Consider the following 19,422-nt stretch of genomic DNA (forward strand, 5'->3'; position numbering starts at 1 on the left):
ATAGGCCTGAGTGAAATCAACTCATTCTTCTTTTTAGCCATAACTGTTATGTCCCCTTTCTTGGGAACGCACTAAACAAAACTCACCCACTTACTATCTAAGATGAGGAATTCCACTCCTACATCTATCCACTTGATGATTTCTTTCTTCACCACCTCTTGTATTGGTGGGCTTAGATGACACAGATGCTCAATAGTCAGAACACAATCCTCCCCTAGCTGAATCTTATGTGTACATATACCAGGATGGATACTGATGATATCTATAATCGTCCAACCAATAGCCCTCCTATATCTCTTAAGAACAGAGATGAGAGCTTCCACCTGTTGCTCACCCAAATCAGAAGAAATAATCATAAGTAGTGTATTCCCACTTCCTAGGAACATGTACCTTAAATGACCGGGCAACTCCTTCAGCCCTAAGGTAGGTGGCTCTTCTATAGAAGGCTTAATAGGTGAACTTGGATGATTTTTCAAGTCTAAATCCAACTTCTTGGGTGCATATGAATAAGACCCCATGCACGTTAAGGCACACACCTTCTCCTCATAATCTTCAATACCGTCATGATAAAAATTCATCAATACAGCAGCTAAAGTCTCCACAACAAATTTTTTTTCTATAGGCACTTCCTGCTCCTCCTTATAATAAACATCCATAATAGAACATCAAATCGAACTACTTTATCATTCAACCTGAATAGTGGTTCATTTTCCCTCAAATCAATAAGTACACTCCCGGTTGTGAGAAAAGGTCAACCCAAGATTATGGGCACCTCAAAATCCACCTCACAATCAAGAATGACAAAATCAGCCAAAAATATGAAACTGTCTCCCTTAACTAATACATAACATAGAATCTCCACGGGCTACTTCACAGACCTGTCCGCCATAACTAATCTCATGTTTTAGGGAGTAGGATCCCCCAAACCCAATATCTTGTACACAGCAAGCAGCATCAAGTTTATACTGGCTTCTACGTCACATAGAGCTTTTGTGAAATCAAGAGGACCAATAATGCACGGGATAGTAAATACTCCCAGGTCTACCTTCTTTTGTACCAACGACCTTGTGGAAATAGCACCACAATAATGGAGATTTTCCACCAGCTCAAAACTAACTGTCTGCTTCTTTGTAACAAGGTCTTTCATAAACTTTGCATACACGGGCATTTGCTCCAATGCCTCCACCAATGGTAAATTGATTGTTAACTATTTAAGCATAGCCATAAACTTGCCAAACTTTGTGTTGTCAGCCTTCTTCTTCAACCGATGAGGAAATAGAAGAGGTGGTTTTTGGAGCGTAGTAACCACCACTTCAGTCTCCTTTCCCTTGCTCTTCTCCAACTCATCAACCTTTTGATGGTTGGATGGTTTATTATCAGTAACTTTATTCAATTTCTCAAACTCCACTGGATGATCAATTTCTGCTTCCTTAACATCATCTGCCATAACATCAACTACAGGCTTGCCCACAAGAGGGCTTGCCAATACCTTACCACTTCTAGTGGTAACTGTCATTAATAACCATTCTTCCTCAGGTTCTGAACTGAGTCGCTTGGTAGGGTGCCACTCTTCCTCTAATTGAATGCAGCAGATAGTTGGTTCAATTATTGCTCAAACTATTTTATCAAAGTAGAGTATGAATGCACTAACTGATTCATTGAGGATAAATCACTTTTCATCTCAGCCACCCCATATTGGTTGTTTCTACTCCCTTCAGTAACTTAGCCATCATGTCCTCCATGGACATATTCCCCGAACTAGTTGCAGCAGCCTCACAATTTCCAGGAGGAACATACAACCCACTCCTGCCATTCTTATTCTTCTAATTGCCTTGGCCATGATCTTTATAGCCAGATTTGTCATAATAGTTCAAACCTTGATTTCCCTGGACACCGCCTCAAAAACTCCCCTGATTATTTAAGTAATTGGCTTTCTCCTCAGAATAGGATTTAGCCCTTCCCTGTGATGCTATAGCTTTAAACTTCTTTGTCTTTCCTGATAATAAATGCTTAGTAAGAAGATCCATCTATGTCTTCATGTGAGCTATGTCCCGGTCACATTCTTCTTCCCTTAGCTCTGCTCTGCAGTCATGCTAATAGATACAGTAGAGTTTGCTACCTCATAATACCTAGTATGTCAAGCTCTACTATGCCTTTTCATTCAACCAAGAATCTTAGCTGCTTCAGGAAAAGTGAGGTCCATGAATGACCCACCCGTACATTATCTGCTACTGGCTTTGTCACAGAGTTCAAGGCCCGATATAAGATCTCCATCAAGTGGACATTAGTCATCTGATGATTTGGACACAGTATAAGCTTCTTCTTGAATCTTTCCCAAATCTCATGGAGAGCTTCAGTTGGAAGTTATCTGAAGTTACTAATTTCATCTCTCAATTGTGCCCTCTAGGATGACGGAAAGAACCTTTCTAGGAAAATATATTTCAGTTGCCTCCAATTGGTAATAGAGTTAGGAGTTAGCCCATTCAATCATAAAGTTGGCTCCCCAGACAGAGACAACGGGAATAGCCATAGCCGAATAGCATTTTGCCTAACTCTTGGTTAGTAAATGATTTGCATGTCGAGATAAAGTTGACCGAATGCATATTCGGGTCATCACCCACAAGTCCACCGAACATCCCTTTGAGATGAAACAACTGGATCATAACACTCATGATATTAAACTTAGCTCTGAGTTTTAAGGGCGGAGGAATAATAATCCCTGTTGCACTAGCTTCATCCAAGTCATCATCATCATCCATAAGATTAAATGGGATGGCTTGGCACTCTGGTCACGCCCTAGTAGGGTGATTTGTGTTGACATTCCTATTTACTGGTGCAGGCACATTGTCTACACACCTCTGGCTGATCGAATTTAATAAATCATCATCATCTAGGTTTAGTTCTTAACCTGCATTATCTGCATTCTACTGATTCAGTTGTGCAGCTGCCAAGGCAGCTAGTATGGCTTATTCCTGCTAAGAAGCTACCCTCACCGGGTCCTATTGACCATCCATTCTACCAATAAGTTGAGGTTTCGAATGAATAAATAATAAAGGTTCACCTGATCTTCGAGTATTTGGCATAAAAGATAATCAACCTGCAAAATACAAAAACAACAGACAAAGAGTAAAATTTGAGAAATTTTGACCAAAGTTCAATTAACAATCATAGACTTAAATGACAACCGTATTCCCCAATAATAGCGCTACAATTTGATAAACTTAAATTACAACTCTGTTAGAAAGTGTAAGCGATCGCTGTCAAATATAGAAGCCAACTGGGTTGGGTGTCGAATCCCACAGGGAATACTGTGCTCACTAAGTATTATGGTTCTTATTAGACTATTGATCAATGGTTCCAGAATAAAGTGGACGTTTTGATTTATCAACTGTATTCAAATGTTTGTCACAGAAAGTAATCCAAATATCGATTGTATTGCAAATAGTAATTCAGTGAGAGAAGTCAAACAAGAGTTATGGTTATCAAGATGCTTAAGCAGCTAGGGTTGTGAACTATCTTGGATTCCCAATGAACAATTCTAATTGCAAGCATTATGGTTTACCCATTAGTTTCACAACCCATTAGTTTACCCATTATTATTTATTCAACTATATTCTCACATAGGTTGGTTAAGTTAAGGCATCTACCCTCTATCCAAAGGTTAAAGCCTTTAGATTTATGTAAACCCTTTTTTTCTCAACAAACACTTTTCTATCGAACAAGTGATGTTCTTGGGTCACTTTTCAAGTTTGCAACCAAGAAAAGTCATTAAAGTGAGAAAGGTTTATGCAATATCTCAATTAATTATGGGAATCTACTAAATTCACAAACCTCAATCAGCTATTTACATCAAGGCTCCCATAACTCGAGTCATGGGAGCTTAGCCACACATCTCCATCATAGAAAAAGAAGAAGTCATTGTGTTATTCATCAATTAATTCAAAATTTACTAACAAAGTCACAATTATTATTCTTCAATCTTCAATGGAGAAAATGATAATGGAATCTAGATCCACAATTCTAGAATGAATCTCAGAGAAAAACAACGTACAATATGTTTCAAGTATGGAAAACTCTCATAAAAGATAAAGGATAAAATATATTTTATAAAACCTAAAACTGGGTATTTATATGTTCCCAGCCAAAAAGAATTTAGAATTCAAAATTATAAAAACTGCGTCCAAAGAGACGGCCAAAGTGGTGGTCCATCGGAATTCTAATGGTCCACCATATTAGTCGTCGCTGATGATCCTTGAAAGTCAAGTTCTACTTAGCACTTATGGACAAAGTTTTGGTCCATCGAAAGATTGACGGTCCACCAGATAGGTCGTCGATGATAATCCTGGAGAGGTAGGTTCTGCTAAGCACTGACAGCCAAAGTGATGGTCCGTCGTAAGACTGATGGTCCACCATATAAGTTGTTGCTGGATGTTTCAAGATACCAGGCTCTGCTTAGCGCTGGCAGCCAAAGTGGTGTTCCGTCGCAAGACTGGTGGTCCACCACATGGGCCGTCACTGAGTCTTCTGAAATCATGCATTCTGTTTGGGCCTAATGGTTAAGTTGGTGTCCATCGCGAGACTGGTGGTCCACCATTCTGATCGTCAGAAATGTTTTTCTGCTAATTTTCTGAGTCTTTTCCTTTAGCTAGCTCCTTACCATGAAACACTAAATCCCAGCATTAAATGCAACCTTGGTTGCTTGAAACATGCAATTTTCCCAAGAAAAAATGCAAAAGGATAAGACTCAGAAATATTTCCCCATTTCAAAAGAATAACCCACACTTAGATTCACACTATCACGGGCATCCAAGGGTTTATGACCAAAATCACTTTTACAAGCACAATCACAATTCGGGTTTCCTCTACTTTCAAACAAATCAAGGTCATCTTCACTCAATTGATCATTTTACACGCCTTCACTAGTAGTTGTCAACTCGTATACCAACGGAGACTCACCTTGGTTTTCACAAGGGTCCACTAGTGTGTGAGTACTCTTATCAATTAGTAATGGAGCCTTGTTCAAGTTTAAGGGCTAGCACTAGATGGACATAAATCATTCTTACAAGAAGAATCAATTTCGTCATGTAAAGGATCAACTAGTGCTTGTGTAATTACAACAAGAGCTTGGTCCTCACGTGACCTAACTTCACCAAGAGTATCACAATAGAGAGACTCAAACACCTCCACTCTAGGTAAATCCGCAATTACATCCAATTGGCCAATACTAGCCACATCACAACATTCTAAGCTTAGAGAAGTGTAGGGGATAACGTTTTTACCTTGGAGTTCACATGAGCTATAGTCATCACCTTGGTGTGGGTCATAGAAGCCGACTTCTTCCCTTGGGACGTTCTCATCACAAGGTATTTTGACACAAAAAATTGAATTTGGTGGGAGAAGTTTAGGTAACAATTGGCGTAACCTTTTAACGTGTCATTTCATGTCTTCAATATTTTCATTTATGCGATCAAATATGAAATAGAGATTATGGGAAGCCATGGTACCTAAAAGAAAAAGACATAAAAAACAAAAGAAAACAAACAAACTTGTTAGATCAAAAGGACTTCACCACACTCTCACTCTCGTGTTTACCTCACACTTAGTTTCATAAGTGCTAGAAAGCAAGCTTGTACCTCGCAAGTTATTGAGCGTCGAGTCTACTCTTGCCCGGAATAGTTTTTTGTTTGAGTTGACTCAAAGAAAATTTGTTTACAGACTTAAACCAACAAGATACAACAAATTGACAAAAGAGAAAAGCACACAACAAATGCTTAACACAAATGAACGAACACAAAGACTAACAAACAATCTAGTAGATGAGTATTAGTTTGCCAATTAGTATTGGAACCAACGGAATTAAAACTAAGGAACAACAAACGGAAACTACAAAATCTGAAATTTGAGCCAACATTTTATGCGTGAACAGTAACTTGATGATGTGGTAGCCGCGTATGGTTGCAGTCTTTCTAACGAATTGTTATTCTCAAATGTTCATGTCTTGGTCAAAAATTTAATTTTCATTGGTGGAATTTTGTTTTAGGAAGGAAAAATAAGTCTTGGAGCCTTTTTCAATTTTCAATTTTCAAGACTTGACTTTTTCTTGTACTTCTCCTAAAAACATGGATCCTTGAATCATGAAAAACTGTTGGAAAGTGGTTGAGACTTGATTGATAGGTCTTGGTTGGTTGTAGAGTCTTTGAATACTAACAAATGATACACCCTTTTCCTTTAAATTTTTGGATTTAGCATTCACTTTATCTTCAATAATATATGAAGGTGGTGATGAACATCAAGAACAACACCAAGAACTACAACAATAATCTCCAAGAACACCAAAAATTTTCACATTGCCAACACCACAACACTTCAACAAAATGTTCTTAGGCCACCAATTTATAACAACATTCACTTCCAAGCTTAAGAACAACAACTTCAATGTCCACAACAATCAAAAATGTCACCAATTAGCCAAGTTATGTTCACAATAAAAAGATCAACAAAAATGTCAAAAATGTGAAGCCACAACAACAATGTCAACACAATTAGCCAAGTTATGTTCACAATAAAAAGATCAACATTTAAAGCTCAAATTTAGATTTAAACTCAAGAGTGTTAGAGATGAAGAAAACTAACACAAGAAACAACAAAACAAGTAAAAAATATTGGCCAAGACACAACAATAACACAATTTCGGCCAAGAACACAAATACGGACAGATTTGCTTCTTTTTTTGTTTTTTGATTTTTCTAACAAGCAAGCCCAAGATTAATCTTGTAGGAACAAGATCAAGTCATGCTCTAATAACAAATGATACGATACAATAAGGAAGCGCGAAACAAACACCAAAATTAGTCCACAAGTTCAAAGAAATTGAGGACCCTTTTGATGACCACACTCGGGTTCACAAACAACAACAATAATACACGATATAATGGTGTATCTGATACCAAAACAGCAACCCAAACTAAGATTAACAACAATAAGACAATGAAAAAGATGAACACAAGACACAAGTTTTGGATTCCACAATAACAACAAAATCCTACACTTATAACAACAAACAAAAGAAACGATTACATCAAACAAAAGGGATAGATAGATAGACTACATGAAGGCATAATCTTAAGAACCCAAGATATTATTCCACTCTTGGACCCTTAACACTACACACAACAATTCACTTATCTCTTACTTTGGCATAAGAGGGACCTCGATCTCCCAAGCATCCAATATTTTCAAGCTTGAATGCAACACAAGTGAAATCCATACTTGTGAGTGCCCTAGTTATAAGATTCGGCCATAGGGACCTTTCTCATAAGAGAGAAATGTTCTAAGTGTTTACAACTTTCAATATTCAATATAAAACTAATGACTAAAATCCTACATTATTCTATTTATAGTAGGTTACAAAATAAAGTGTTAAATATCCAAAATGACCTCTTAGTCAAATGCTTTATTAGGCGCCCTTGGAGTGCTATGTATGGACAGTTTTGGTGTCCATTTAGGTACTCCTTAGCACTTCATTTATACACACCAAGTCTCGGGTCTAACATACGACCTCAGAAGTCCATCTACGTTATTGTATTCGTATCACTTACCCTTCATGATACATATGTACAGTGTACTTATAGGATTCTCATGTACCTCATAGTATTATATAAGGTTACCCTGACCTACCCCTCGTGTCGATAATCATGAGTTTTTAGTGTTCATTTATTGAACTCCTACCTTCATGGTTAGCTATCACTTTCCGACATTATTGCCCAATTAAAACCGTTTCCAATCAAACCATTGTTATTAACCGAGGCTATACATAGTAGTATCGTCAGACCAACTATAACTTACAAGTATTGTCCTTAGCCAAACCTTTTTGAGATCAATGGATTCCCATGTACCCATAGATCACATTATGTAATTAACATAGAAAAGTCCCATGTACCCCCCAAGTGTTCCATTATTATGATTACTTGGGAGATTGCATTGTACCCTATAAGAATGATTGTTAACTCAAAACCATTTTATTTTGACCATTCTAAACCATTTAACCATTTAGGGTTCCATTACTAAGTTTAAACTATGCATAAGTTCCATTAAAATCTAACAATGTGGTGAAAACATTTTCATAGGCATTTTATCAAACATATTGAGGACATAGTATTTCCAAAACTAAAGCCAATTACCAAATAACCCTACCCATGCAGCCAATTATCCAAAACAACCATTAAAGCATATAAAAGCATACTTAAAATATGGACAAACCATAACCAAGCATTTACAACCAAAATCCCCAAATTATATTTGAAAACCCAAAACCATACAATAAGCAAACCATGAAAACATTGTATAAAACAATGTCTTTAGTCAAAACTAACAAAGAGGAAAGAGAAAATGACTTAAACCAAAAGATGATGGAGAGATACCACCAACACAAGTCCCAAATTAATCCTTATGATGAAACTCTGGCTTCCCTTGCCCAAGAACTTTAGAGAGGATTAGAGAGTGTTTTTTAAGTGTTAAAGAATAGAATAATAGGGTAAATTATCTACCATGTGATTTAAAAGTCGTGGGGCCTTATTAGGTAAAGTAGTAAAATATTCAGATTACCCTCACTTAAAATGCTCCAAAATCCCGTCAAAGGGATACGACTATTAATACCAATCGTACCCTCCAATACGAGTGGTACCCATCACTCGTACCCAAGGCTATCTCCCTTGGACCCAATATTGTCCAAGGTATGACTCACCCTAAACTAGGTTATATCTTTGCATAAGACTGGTATCCATGATCCGTACCCCTAGCACAATAGAATCTAAAGAGGATTGAACACTGCCTATCATACGAGTCCATGGTATGACTTGTACCATATTTTACGACTCATGGTAAGCCACTCGTACTCAGATCCAACTTAGTCTACCAAGTCTACAATTAAGTAAAGGAAAGAACCAAACCACATGACTCGTGCCACCAATACGACTTGTACTACCCAAGTCGTATCCATTCACAAAACCAAATTCAACCCACCAACCAACACTGGTCAACATACGACTAACCCATACCATTCGGATCCCAGTGTAAAAGTCATTTCCCCTAGTTGTATCCTGTCTAGAGACCAAAAATCCAGAAAATTTTTCAAGCGCCAGAATCCCAGGGTGTTTCACATAACTATCAATAGAACTAAGTGGGTATTTAGAAACAAGCTAGATAAAAATGGAGTAGTTAGAAGGAAGAAGAAAAGGTTGGTAGTCAAAGAATACAATCAAGAATAAGGAATAGAATATGATGTAAAATTTTCTTTTGGGGAAAGATTGAAGGTAATCAAACTTCTAATAGCCTTTTCTACTTACAGGGAGTTCACACTCTATCAAATGAATATAAAAAGTGCATTCTGAATGGGCTACTAAAGAAAGAAGTGTTTGTCAAATAACTTCCAGACTTTGAAAGCATAGACTATCCCAACCATATGTACAAGCTTGATAAAGACATTTATGGACTTAAGTAAACACCTTAGAGTATGGAATAAAGGTTTGTAAAGTTTTAGCTAAGTCATGGATATGCAAGAGGTAAAATTGATAACACTTTATTTCTTAAAAATAAAGGTTAAGATATGTTGATTGTGCAAGTATATGTAGATGAAATCATATTTGGATCCAATAGGAAAGCACTCACAGAAAAGTTTATTAATTTAATAAACATAGAATTTGAGACGAGCATGAGGAAAGAACTTAATTTCTTTCTTGATCTCCAAATCAAACAAACTCATTTAGAAAAAATGATTCATCAACAAAAGTATGTGAAAGAGCTACTCAATAAGATCAAAATTCAAGATATAAAAAATAATAGATACTTTTATTGCTACAACAACAAAGTTGGATCTGGAGGAAATAGGTATAGCGGTAGAGCAAAAGTTGTACAGAGGGATGATTCGATCTATTGTGTACCTCACAACCAAAAGGCTTAATATTGTATTTAGTGTATATTTGAGTTTTACAGTTTAAGCAAATCCTATGGAAACTCACTTGAAGACAGTCAAGAGAACTCTAGGGTACTTATAAAGAGCAATTGACTTGTGGTTGTGGTATCCAAAAGGTAGAAACTTTGATCTTATAGGCAATGTAGATGCTGACTATAGAGTTACTAGGTGGATAAGAAGAAAAACATAGTAATTGCACACTTCATGGGATAATGTTTAATCTTTTGGACAGTAAAGAATCATAATTTTGTGGATTTGTAAATTATTGAGGTTGGATATGTTATAGTTGCCTCATGTTGTCAAAAACTTCTCTATATAAAATAGCAACTCAAAGATTTTTTATTGAACATTGAGTGTGTCCTAATCTTTTATGATAATAAAAGTGCTATCAACATTACCGAAAAATCAGTTTAGCACAAGAAAACCAAGAACATTGATATTATACACCACTTTTAAGGGACAATATGGACAAAGGATTAATATCTATGAAATTTTATGCAACAAACAAACAGATTGTTGATATTTTCACTAAGGCATTGGCAAGGGATGGCAAGGGATCACTTTGAACGTAATAGATTGGAACTGGGATGATTAAGATCACACAGATATCCCCCAAGGACTGGCTAATAAACATTAAATGTATTAAACTTTAATTTGATTTTATACTTAATTTTATATATTTAGTTGTATGTTCTTATGTTATTTTTATGTCCAATCTACTCATGCACTTTAACAATGTATTTGCTTGTGTCACAAGAAAGGTAGTTTTTAATAAAATTTGAGCAAAACATAACATTCTCCATAGATCAATATATGTGCATCACTTTTTACTTAATTAAGAATAAAATCAAAGAACTTGAAACTATCTCTTCCAACTATCCCAAAAGTAATTGTACCTCTCCTACAGCTCTACAACCGCTGATTCTCTCTAATAGAAAGAAGTTAATTTTAATCATGACTTCTTTTGGTAAGTCAACCATGTGTCAAATTAGTTTTTCTTTCCAAGAAAAACTCTTTCTCTTAAAGGAATTTAATCACATTCAAATGGCTATTTTTTCTTAAAAGAAATATTTAAACCTTTTCTCCTATTCTACTCCTAAAAGCCCTTTCTTCCACAAATATCTAAGCTGAAAATTCATCTTACTCTCATATTTCTCTCTTTTAGAAATCATTGAATTTTAATCTCTGTTTTCTCCAAGCTCTTCACAGCATGATAACGCATCCACTCATCTCTCTACTAATATCCTTTATTCTTTCCAAACCCTTTCTTCTTCTATCTTATAGTAGTGATTTATAAGGAATATGTCCAGACTATTAGGTTACCTATCATTATCACCAATTCTATTGATATTCATAACCTTGGTGACTCATTCAATCTTGATAATGCATCTTTTAGTATTGTTGATTCTTTGGCGCTGCTTATGTATGAGTCAGAGGCTATAGTGCTAGACATTTCTAGTGTTGGTACTCAAGGGGAATCTAGTGTTAATGGAAGTGTAAGGACTAAGAGACTGTGTAGGGTGAACCTCGTATGGAGGGAACCCCTGGGGACCCGAAAATTGAACTTTATTCCCTCGTTAAGCTCAACATCAGTGCATCTGGTGAGGAGGAATCATTATGGGAACCCTAGTCGAACCTAGTTTTCTATTGAGATCCAATTAGATAGGGATCAAGGAATGTTGTCTGATGTTTCTATGTCAAGTACAGCCAAGGATAGTTTTCCATCACAGAAACATATCGGTATGACTTATTCCCCTACTAAGTTTATTGATAAGGAGGATGCAATTGCAAACTTAGTATCTCATAGGGTTTGTTCATGCCTAAACAAAGTTATTGGGGAACCAATTAAAATCTCTATTGATAACTATTATATAATTCACTCCCTCATCCCTCCCAAGTAGTTCTATTTAGAATAACTAGGAGGGTGAAAAGGGTACTAGATAGTGGTTTATTTGCCATGTCTGCCAAAAAACCTCATCTTGATAAGTCATTTTTCAATCCTCCTACCAATTCTATTGAAATATGGAAAGGACGTTGAGGTTGCTAAAAGATAAAGTGTGATGCCTGGCAATAAATCTAAGAAACAGGTCAAAAAAATCTATTAAGTCTAAACTGATAGATGAATCCACTATTGATAATGAGGAGGAAGAGGAGGAGGAGGTAGAGCCTTCTTTGTAATTTTCGGGGCATGAGGACACTAAGGATGATACTCCTCAAGTTTATATAGAGGATGAAACTAATAACTAAGAGGACATTAAGGATACCATGGATGCTAGAACTACCCAAATTATCGACTTTGGGTAATGCATAGTGGTGAGAAAAAGGGTGGCTACTGGTTTTTTGAGGTTAGAGATGGGTAAACTACTACTTAATTTATTTAGGGAATAAGATTGGTCAAACTTATTCTTTTAAGGTTCCATTAGGTGAAAAATGGGTAGAGAATAACAAGGGAATTCAATTTTAGTACTTTGGGCTCCTCCTTATATATCTCCAATGTGGTTGGGGATTTTTACACAACCCTCACTCCTGAATTATTGACTCATCTATTAGGGGTTTCTAATGATGGTTGGTGCCATTATGTAAAGAAGGAATGGACTCTATTGCATGGAGTTTTATCAGCAGTAGAAATTACCAGAAATTTTGCTAATGATCATACCTTGGAAAAGCATGCAAAAATACAAAAGGTTCTATGTTTTCTTTGAACAAGTTTCTTTTTTATATTATGCGTAAAATGATCCTCCCTAGGGAGAAGAAGCACACTAAGGAAAACTTTATGAACTTCACTGATGTGTCGTGGTTTTACGATACTTTTGATGCATAAAACTAAAGAAAATATGCAAGAATTTGGATGTCTTTTTAGTGGATATGATGTGTTTTTTTAGTAGTGTAGGAAACAAGGTTTGGGGGCAAAGACAAGGAAAAAGGCTAAAAATGATGAAGTAAGGCCTCGTGGATGGTGTCCACAATCTGTGGAACCTTTCACAGGTTGTAAAGCTAGGTTGTGAACCAAATTCATAAGAATTGCAAAGTGGCTTGAGTTCCATGAATCAAGTCCACAGACCATGATTGCATAAATAAATCATGAACAAGAAGAGTAAAGAGTTTGAATTCCACGAGTCTAGTCTACGAATCATGAATGAGTCTATAAATTGTGAACTTGATCCGTGAATAAGATTTTGAATCAGTACAAAAGACCTTTCATTCTACAAATTAAGTCCACGAGTCATGAATGGGTTCAGAAAACATTAACCTACTCATGGAAACCTATCAACTTTATTCTCTTATAGGGTTTAGGATAGGATTATATATGTGTATATATATATTCTTATTAGGTTTTATGTTTAATTCTACACTCTATTACCTTTTGTGAGTTCATATATACATTTTTAGAGTTGTAGAACATATTTGGAGATTGATAATATTTGAAATTATCAATTTTTTTTATTCTTGTAAGTGCATGGTTGTGTTGTTTTCTCTAAATTATTATCGTGTTCTTGCAATTATGAGTAGCAAAACCCCACAACTAGAATTATGGGAATTGTGATAAACTAACAAAGTAGGCAAAGTATGTAGGGATTCATGGTGTTTATTCATGTATTGTTCTTCCTTTATTGATTGCTTTTTAGCAGGTGCACACATTAGAACTCCTCTTAATTCTTTACTTTCTGGAACAAAGGGGTAGAGAATAGGAAACGATATTAACAATAGAGATTTCAGGCAACCAACCCTTATCTAATAACTTGACCATGTCTAAAAATAGTTAATCTAGGATCAAAGGTAAGGGTTAATAAAGCAAATATCTATAAACAGATCAAGTTGTGTAGAGATATTATTTTATCTATGGGACCAACCATTTAGGTGAACTTGACATACCAATTTTGAATGTTATGCACGAGGATATATCACTAATACAACACACCAACTACATTATGAAATCATAGAGAACACAATCCTAGTTAATTCTCTCCTTAATTAAAAACATTTATTAACATTATGTTACTTGGTTACTCACTATCTATAAATATTACCTTACAAAACCCTTTTTTTTAGAAATATCTGACTGATAGCTTGAATAATTGCATCGACCGAGCTCCTAGACATTTTTCCTGTGTGATAAACTTAAACCTTAGTTGAATTCTACATTCAATTCATAAATCGCCTTATATCTCATTGCAAGGAGTAATTTGGGTGATATCAATTATCACCATTACCATGAAACACAGTTTAAGATTAGATAATTGTGTTGATTTAACTATTAGTTAGTATTTCTCGATTTTACTTTTTTATTATTTTGTTTTATATCTAGGTTTCACATCGGTGCATGACTAGTACTTATAGTCAAGGAAATCCCCTAATTTTGATTGATCGAAAAATCAAAAAGACACTAAGAAATTTGAAAAGAATAGTTAATGATAGAGAGCAAGGAGAGCACAAAGCCTTGATGCAAGCCACAATCCAAATAATTGATAAAGAACAAGCTATAAAAGATAAACTAGCACGGCAGGCTTAATTGGAAGAAAAAGCAGCCTGACTGGCTGCAATGAATGAATAAGCTAGAGCAAGAAGAAATTGAGGTCTTGATCAACAACCCCATCCTCTTGTCCCCCTGAAGATGATAATGTTGAGATAGATGATGTAGGTAAAACAGGCGCTATTGTTCCACCCCACTTTTAACTAGGATTAAGTTCGACATCACCAGTGCTATGACACAATTGTAGAACTTGGAAAAAGTATTCACTGGCCACACATTTGCTGATGCAAACCTGTATATAATAATTTTATTGGGATTTTCAAATCCTACAATAGCTGGTGTGAACAAAGATGATATTAGGCAAGGTTATTTTCTTTCTAATTGTCTAATAATTCTACTTTATGGTTGACAGAGTTACCAAGCGGATCAACCACTACCTAGTAAGAGTTAAAGATAATATTTTGGAACTTTTTTTCCTATCGTCCTAAATGTTGTAGCAAAAAGATAAGATTTATAACTTTAGAAAACTATATTCAAAGGCATTTATGAACATGATTGAGGTTTAAGAAGAAGCCAAAACAAATATAAAATTACAAAATACCTTAACAGGGTTTACTTGAAATATTCTATGGATATTTGAATGCTAACAACAAGGTTATAAACAACACTATAATAGGAGGTCCATTCATGGGTCTAACTTGGGAGCAGGTTTTAATGATACTGGATAAAATCACTAAAACCAATAGAGGCTGGCACATAGGGGGATCTGTTTTTCCCATATGTACCTATACAATAAGAGCATCAGTAGAGCAGCAGAGGATAGATTATGGCTCACTCAAGAAGTAGCTCAGATAAGAACCAAATTGAGCTTCATTGCAAAATACTTCACAGGAATGGGGAAAAGAGGTGAATGCAGTCGGTTCTCAAGGTAAAAAAAAATTAGACAAGATAATTTTGATTCTAATGAGGAGGTAAATTATTTAGATAATCATGTGGCAAGTTTCTAGGACAAGGCCCAAGGGTCTAATTATGACACTTGATGTCAATGTTAAGCAAATCAAGGTCAAAACTATTAAAAAGAAAATAACTATAACTGATTGATGCATAGAGATATAAGAAGAGGTGGAGAAGGTGATTGAAAGAAGAGCAATGATTATAAAAATAATAGAAGCGGTTTGCATATTCCTCCTGGTATTCGAGAAACTGAGCTGAGTAATGCTAGGGTGGAGGAGTTGCTTTCCAAAGCAATGAAATGGGTAGAAAAGACTAATGTCAGCCTAATAGAGATTCAAGCAAATATTTCTTGGATGATTCAAAAGGTGGAGTCACATGTTACTGTTGTTAAGTAAGTTGAGCAGTAGTTTGGCTAGATTTCCATAGATCTAAACCAATATAAAAAGGTACACTTATGAGCAACATTATCCAAAATCTAAAGAAAGACAATCACCACAAGTTTTTGACTACTCAAAGTGGTAATATGACTGCCTATGCTCATATTCCAGTTGTTCCTAATGGTGAGATAAAAACCACCACAATATAGAAAAGTACTATCAGGGAGGAGAGGTAAAGTTAGTTCTAAGGAAACATGTCTCATTCCCTAAACTTCCCCCACCTATCTTTCAATGCCTTAAGAAAAAAGGCAAATACAAATAAAATGCTATTGGGAGGAAATTAAAAGACATTGAAAGCCTTCAACCAATAAAAAAGGCTAATGTTGAAAAAGGAAAGGAAAAGAAAGTCTCAGAGATACTAAACCCTATTCATAGGCCTCCACCTCCCTCCCCTCAGTGGTTAAAAAAAATGGGAAAATGGAAAACTCCATAAGTTCATAAATATATTGAAGCAACTTTCAATAAACATCCCATTAGTTGAAGCACTTGAGCAGATGCTTAGCTATGTCAAGTTTATCAAGGAACTTGATACAAAGAAGATGACGATTAGTTTTGAGCTTGTTTATAATTTGCAACATCATATTGTAATATCTTCCTGGTCTCTTGTGCAAAAAAAAAAATATCCTAGAGCATTCATCATTACATGAACCATTAGAGCATTCAACTTCTCAAGAGCGTTGTGTGACTTGGGTGCTAGTATAAAATTGATTCTGTGGTTGTGCTTAAATTATTGGGTTTGGATGCCCCTAAACTAATGAAGATGTAGCTATTAATGGTGGATCGTACTATCAAAAAGCCTATGGGTATAGTGTTTGATGTTTTGGCTAAGGTAGAAAACTTGGTCTTCCCTACTGACTTCATTATCTTGGACTACAAAGTTAATGTTGAGATACCAAAAATATTTGGGCAATAAATTTTAGCCACAAAAAGATCATTGGTTAATATGGAGCAGGGTGATCTAAAATTATACTGAATAATAAAGAAGTCACAGTTAATATTTGTAAAACTATGAAGCATCGAAAGGCAATGAGGTTGGTTTTGGTGGTAAACACTTTAGATAACCTTAGAATCTAACTTGAGGGATATCTTGATGACGTTTGAGTAATCAAGACATACACATCGTGCCCCAATGTTAAACCAGGAATTGTAGGCAACCCAAGGTGTCTTGTTACTCATTTATTTATTTTGATTCTTGTTATTTCTATCTATCACGACCCAATTTACAAGTCATGATGGAACCTACTCTATTCTACCAGTAGGTAAGTCGAACCATAACCCAAGCTAGATGCAATAGGCTAAATTGATGAAAAATGGCCTAAAAGATGGAAATTAACAATTTAAAGAATTAAATAGCAATAATACAGTTGGAAAGGTCTAATATATAGATAGGGAATCAACAACCATCACAAGACTTAGTAATATCGGTACAAGAACTACTACAAATGAACTATGAGTACTGAATAGCCAAATATAATTCATCTCGAAGATGAAAGATTAGACATAGATAAATAGAAGGAAAAGGGTTAACTTTGACTCCAAGAGCTTATCCAATCTCTGGAAAAAAAACCTGCATGAACGTCGAATTAGCAGCGATAACTAGTACTCAGATTTGCAAGTGTAGTCTGGGTACCAAAACAATGGATACTCAGTAATTATCATCGACCGACTGAGATAAATCATGATATAAATACAATAAGATACAAGATAGAATAAGCTAAGTCAAGAAAAGGGGGCAAAACTGGAAATAAGCTCTGATGCCATTGTACATAAATAAATGAATGCATATGAGATGGAAACATAAAGGTCATACTAATATAACTACAAGATTAGTCCCCATAAGCCAATAAGTGTGGAAAGTAAATAACCCAACATAGCTTTCAGGGTCCAATCAAGAATAAGCAATTGATTAGTCATAAATTACCAAATTGCCATGGCCTAACCAAGGATCCGTGTGAACCGTATATCTCATACATAATTCTCAATGTTGGACTTGAATCGAAACTCAATAGTATCATCATCATTATCATTATTCATCAGACTTAAATCAGACTCATATTATCAAGATCATTATCAACTAACAGACTCGAACAAAAACTCATAATTATAAACCGTATCAACGAACCATATCAACAAGTCATGCCGATAAACTAACCCAATATACTATATCAATGTTCTATCTATTAATTTATACCAATAACCATGACCATAGGTCATATCAATAGTCGTAATCATAAGTTATTTCAGTGATCGTATCTATAAGCTATTAATCATATCTATAAGCCAATAATTATAGGTGAAATGGTCTCGTGGACACTTGTACTTGTCCTGATTTGTAAAGTAGACGCTTTTATTTATACTTTTGTCATCTGAACTCTTTAATCCATCAAAACAGAGAATTTTAACTCCTTTACCTATCAAAACATGATATTTTACATCCTTTTTTCATTCAATTAATATGAGTGTAATGTACTCATTTATATATGGCATGCCACGTCATTTTTAAATGATACGTAGGAAATAAAATATTCAAAATATATAAAATATAAATAATATTTTTGAAAAACTCCCCCACCCCCACCCCCCACCCCCTCATTCTTGTCTTTTTCATACCACCCTCAATTCAACAATGGAGAATTTGATTTCTCCATATTTCCTCATAAAAAGAGCACAAAGTTCATGCCAAATAAGTAGAATTTTTTTCTAATTTGATTTAGAAATCCAATTATATGTTCATAAATGCAGACTCCAGTAAACTCCAATTATAATTTTGGATTGATTTCACAAATTTACAAGACCCATTTGCTTGTCTTTAAGCTTATTAATGAAGCTTTTTAGTTATTCAAAACCCCCCATTATATCCATATTCATACTTCCTCTTTCAATTCAACCAACACAAATAATGATTTTAACTTTTTCAAAATTTAAAAAATTAAAAATTTAGAGAAAGAGGAGCGTGCTTGGATTATTGAAAACAAAATGATTTTGTAATTTTTCTTTTTGGGTTTTCAGCCATCAATTGTAGAGAAAGGGGGAGAGAGTTGGGATGGGTGGGGTGAAGAAGATGAAGTAGATGGTGGGTGGGTGATAGAGGGGGTGAGAGGGGTAGGGGTAGGGAGTAGGGAGAATGGCTGGTGCGGGGTGGGGGTGAGGGGACGAAGGAGAGGGGCTGTGTCGGGTGGGGGGTAGGGGGATGGGGGAGGGGCCAGGGGTCAATGAAGAAAAGTAGTTTGTAATTTTTTTTTAAAAAGAAAATTAGAGGCAAAATTTTTTACACAACCACTCACTAAAAAACACATGAAAATATGCATTTTTTCAAATCAGCAACTTAATGTCACATATGCAAAAAGAGGTTTAAAATATTTGTGTTTAATAGATTAAAGGGTCCAAATGATAAAAGTGTAAGTAGAAGTGTCTACTTTACAAACCAGCACAAGTACAAGGATCCACCGAGTCATTTCGTCTTAATTATATGTATAAGCCCATCATATCCATAAGTAATTACTCATATCTATAAGTCATACCATATCTATAAACCATTAATATATAATTTAAGAATCAATATTACAAAAACTACTTACAGTTTTTACTTT

This window comes from Capsicum annuum, chromosome 7 (genome assembly GCF_002878395.1).
Source record: "Capsicum annuum cultivar UCD-10X-F1 chromosome 7, UCD10Xv1.1, whole genome shotgun sequence".
Classification (NCBI taxonomy): domain Eukaryota; kingdom Viridiplantae; phylum Streptophyta; class Magnoliopsida; order Solanales; family Solanaceae; genus Capsicum; species Capsicum annuum.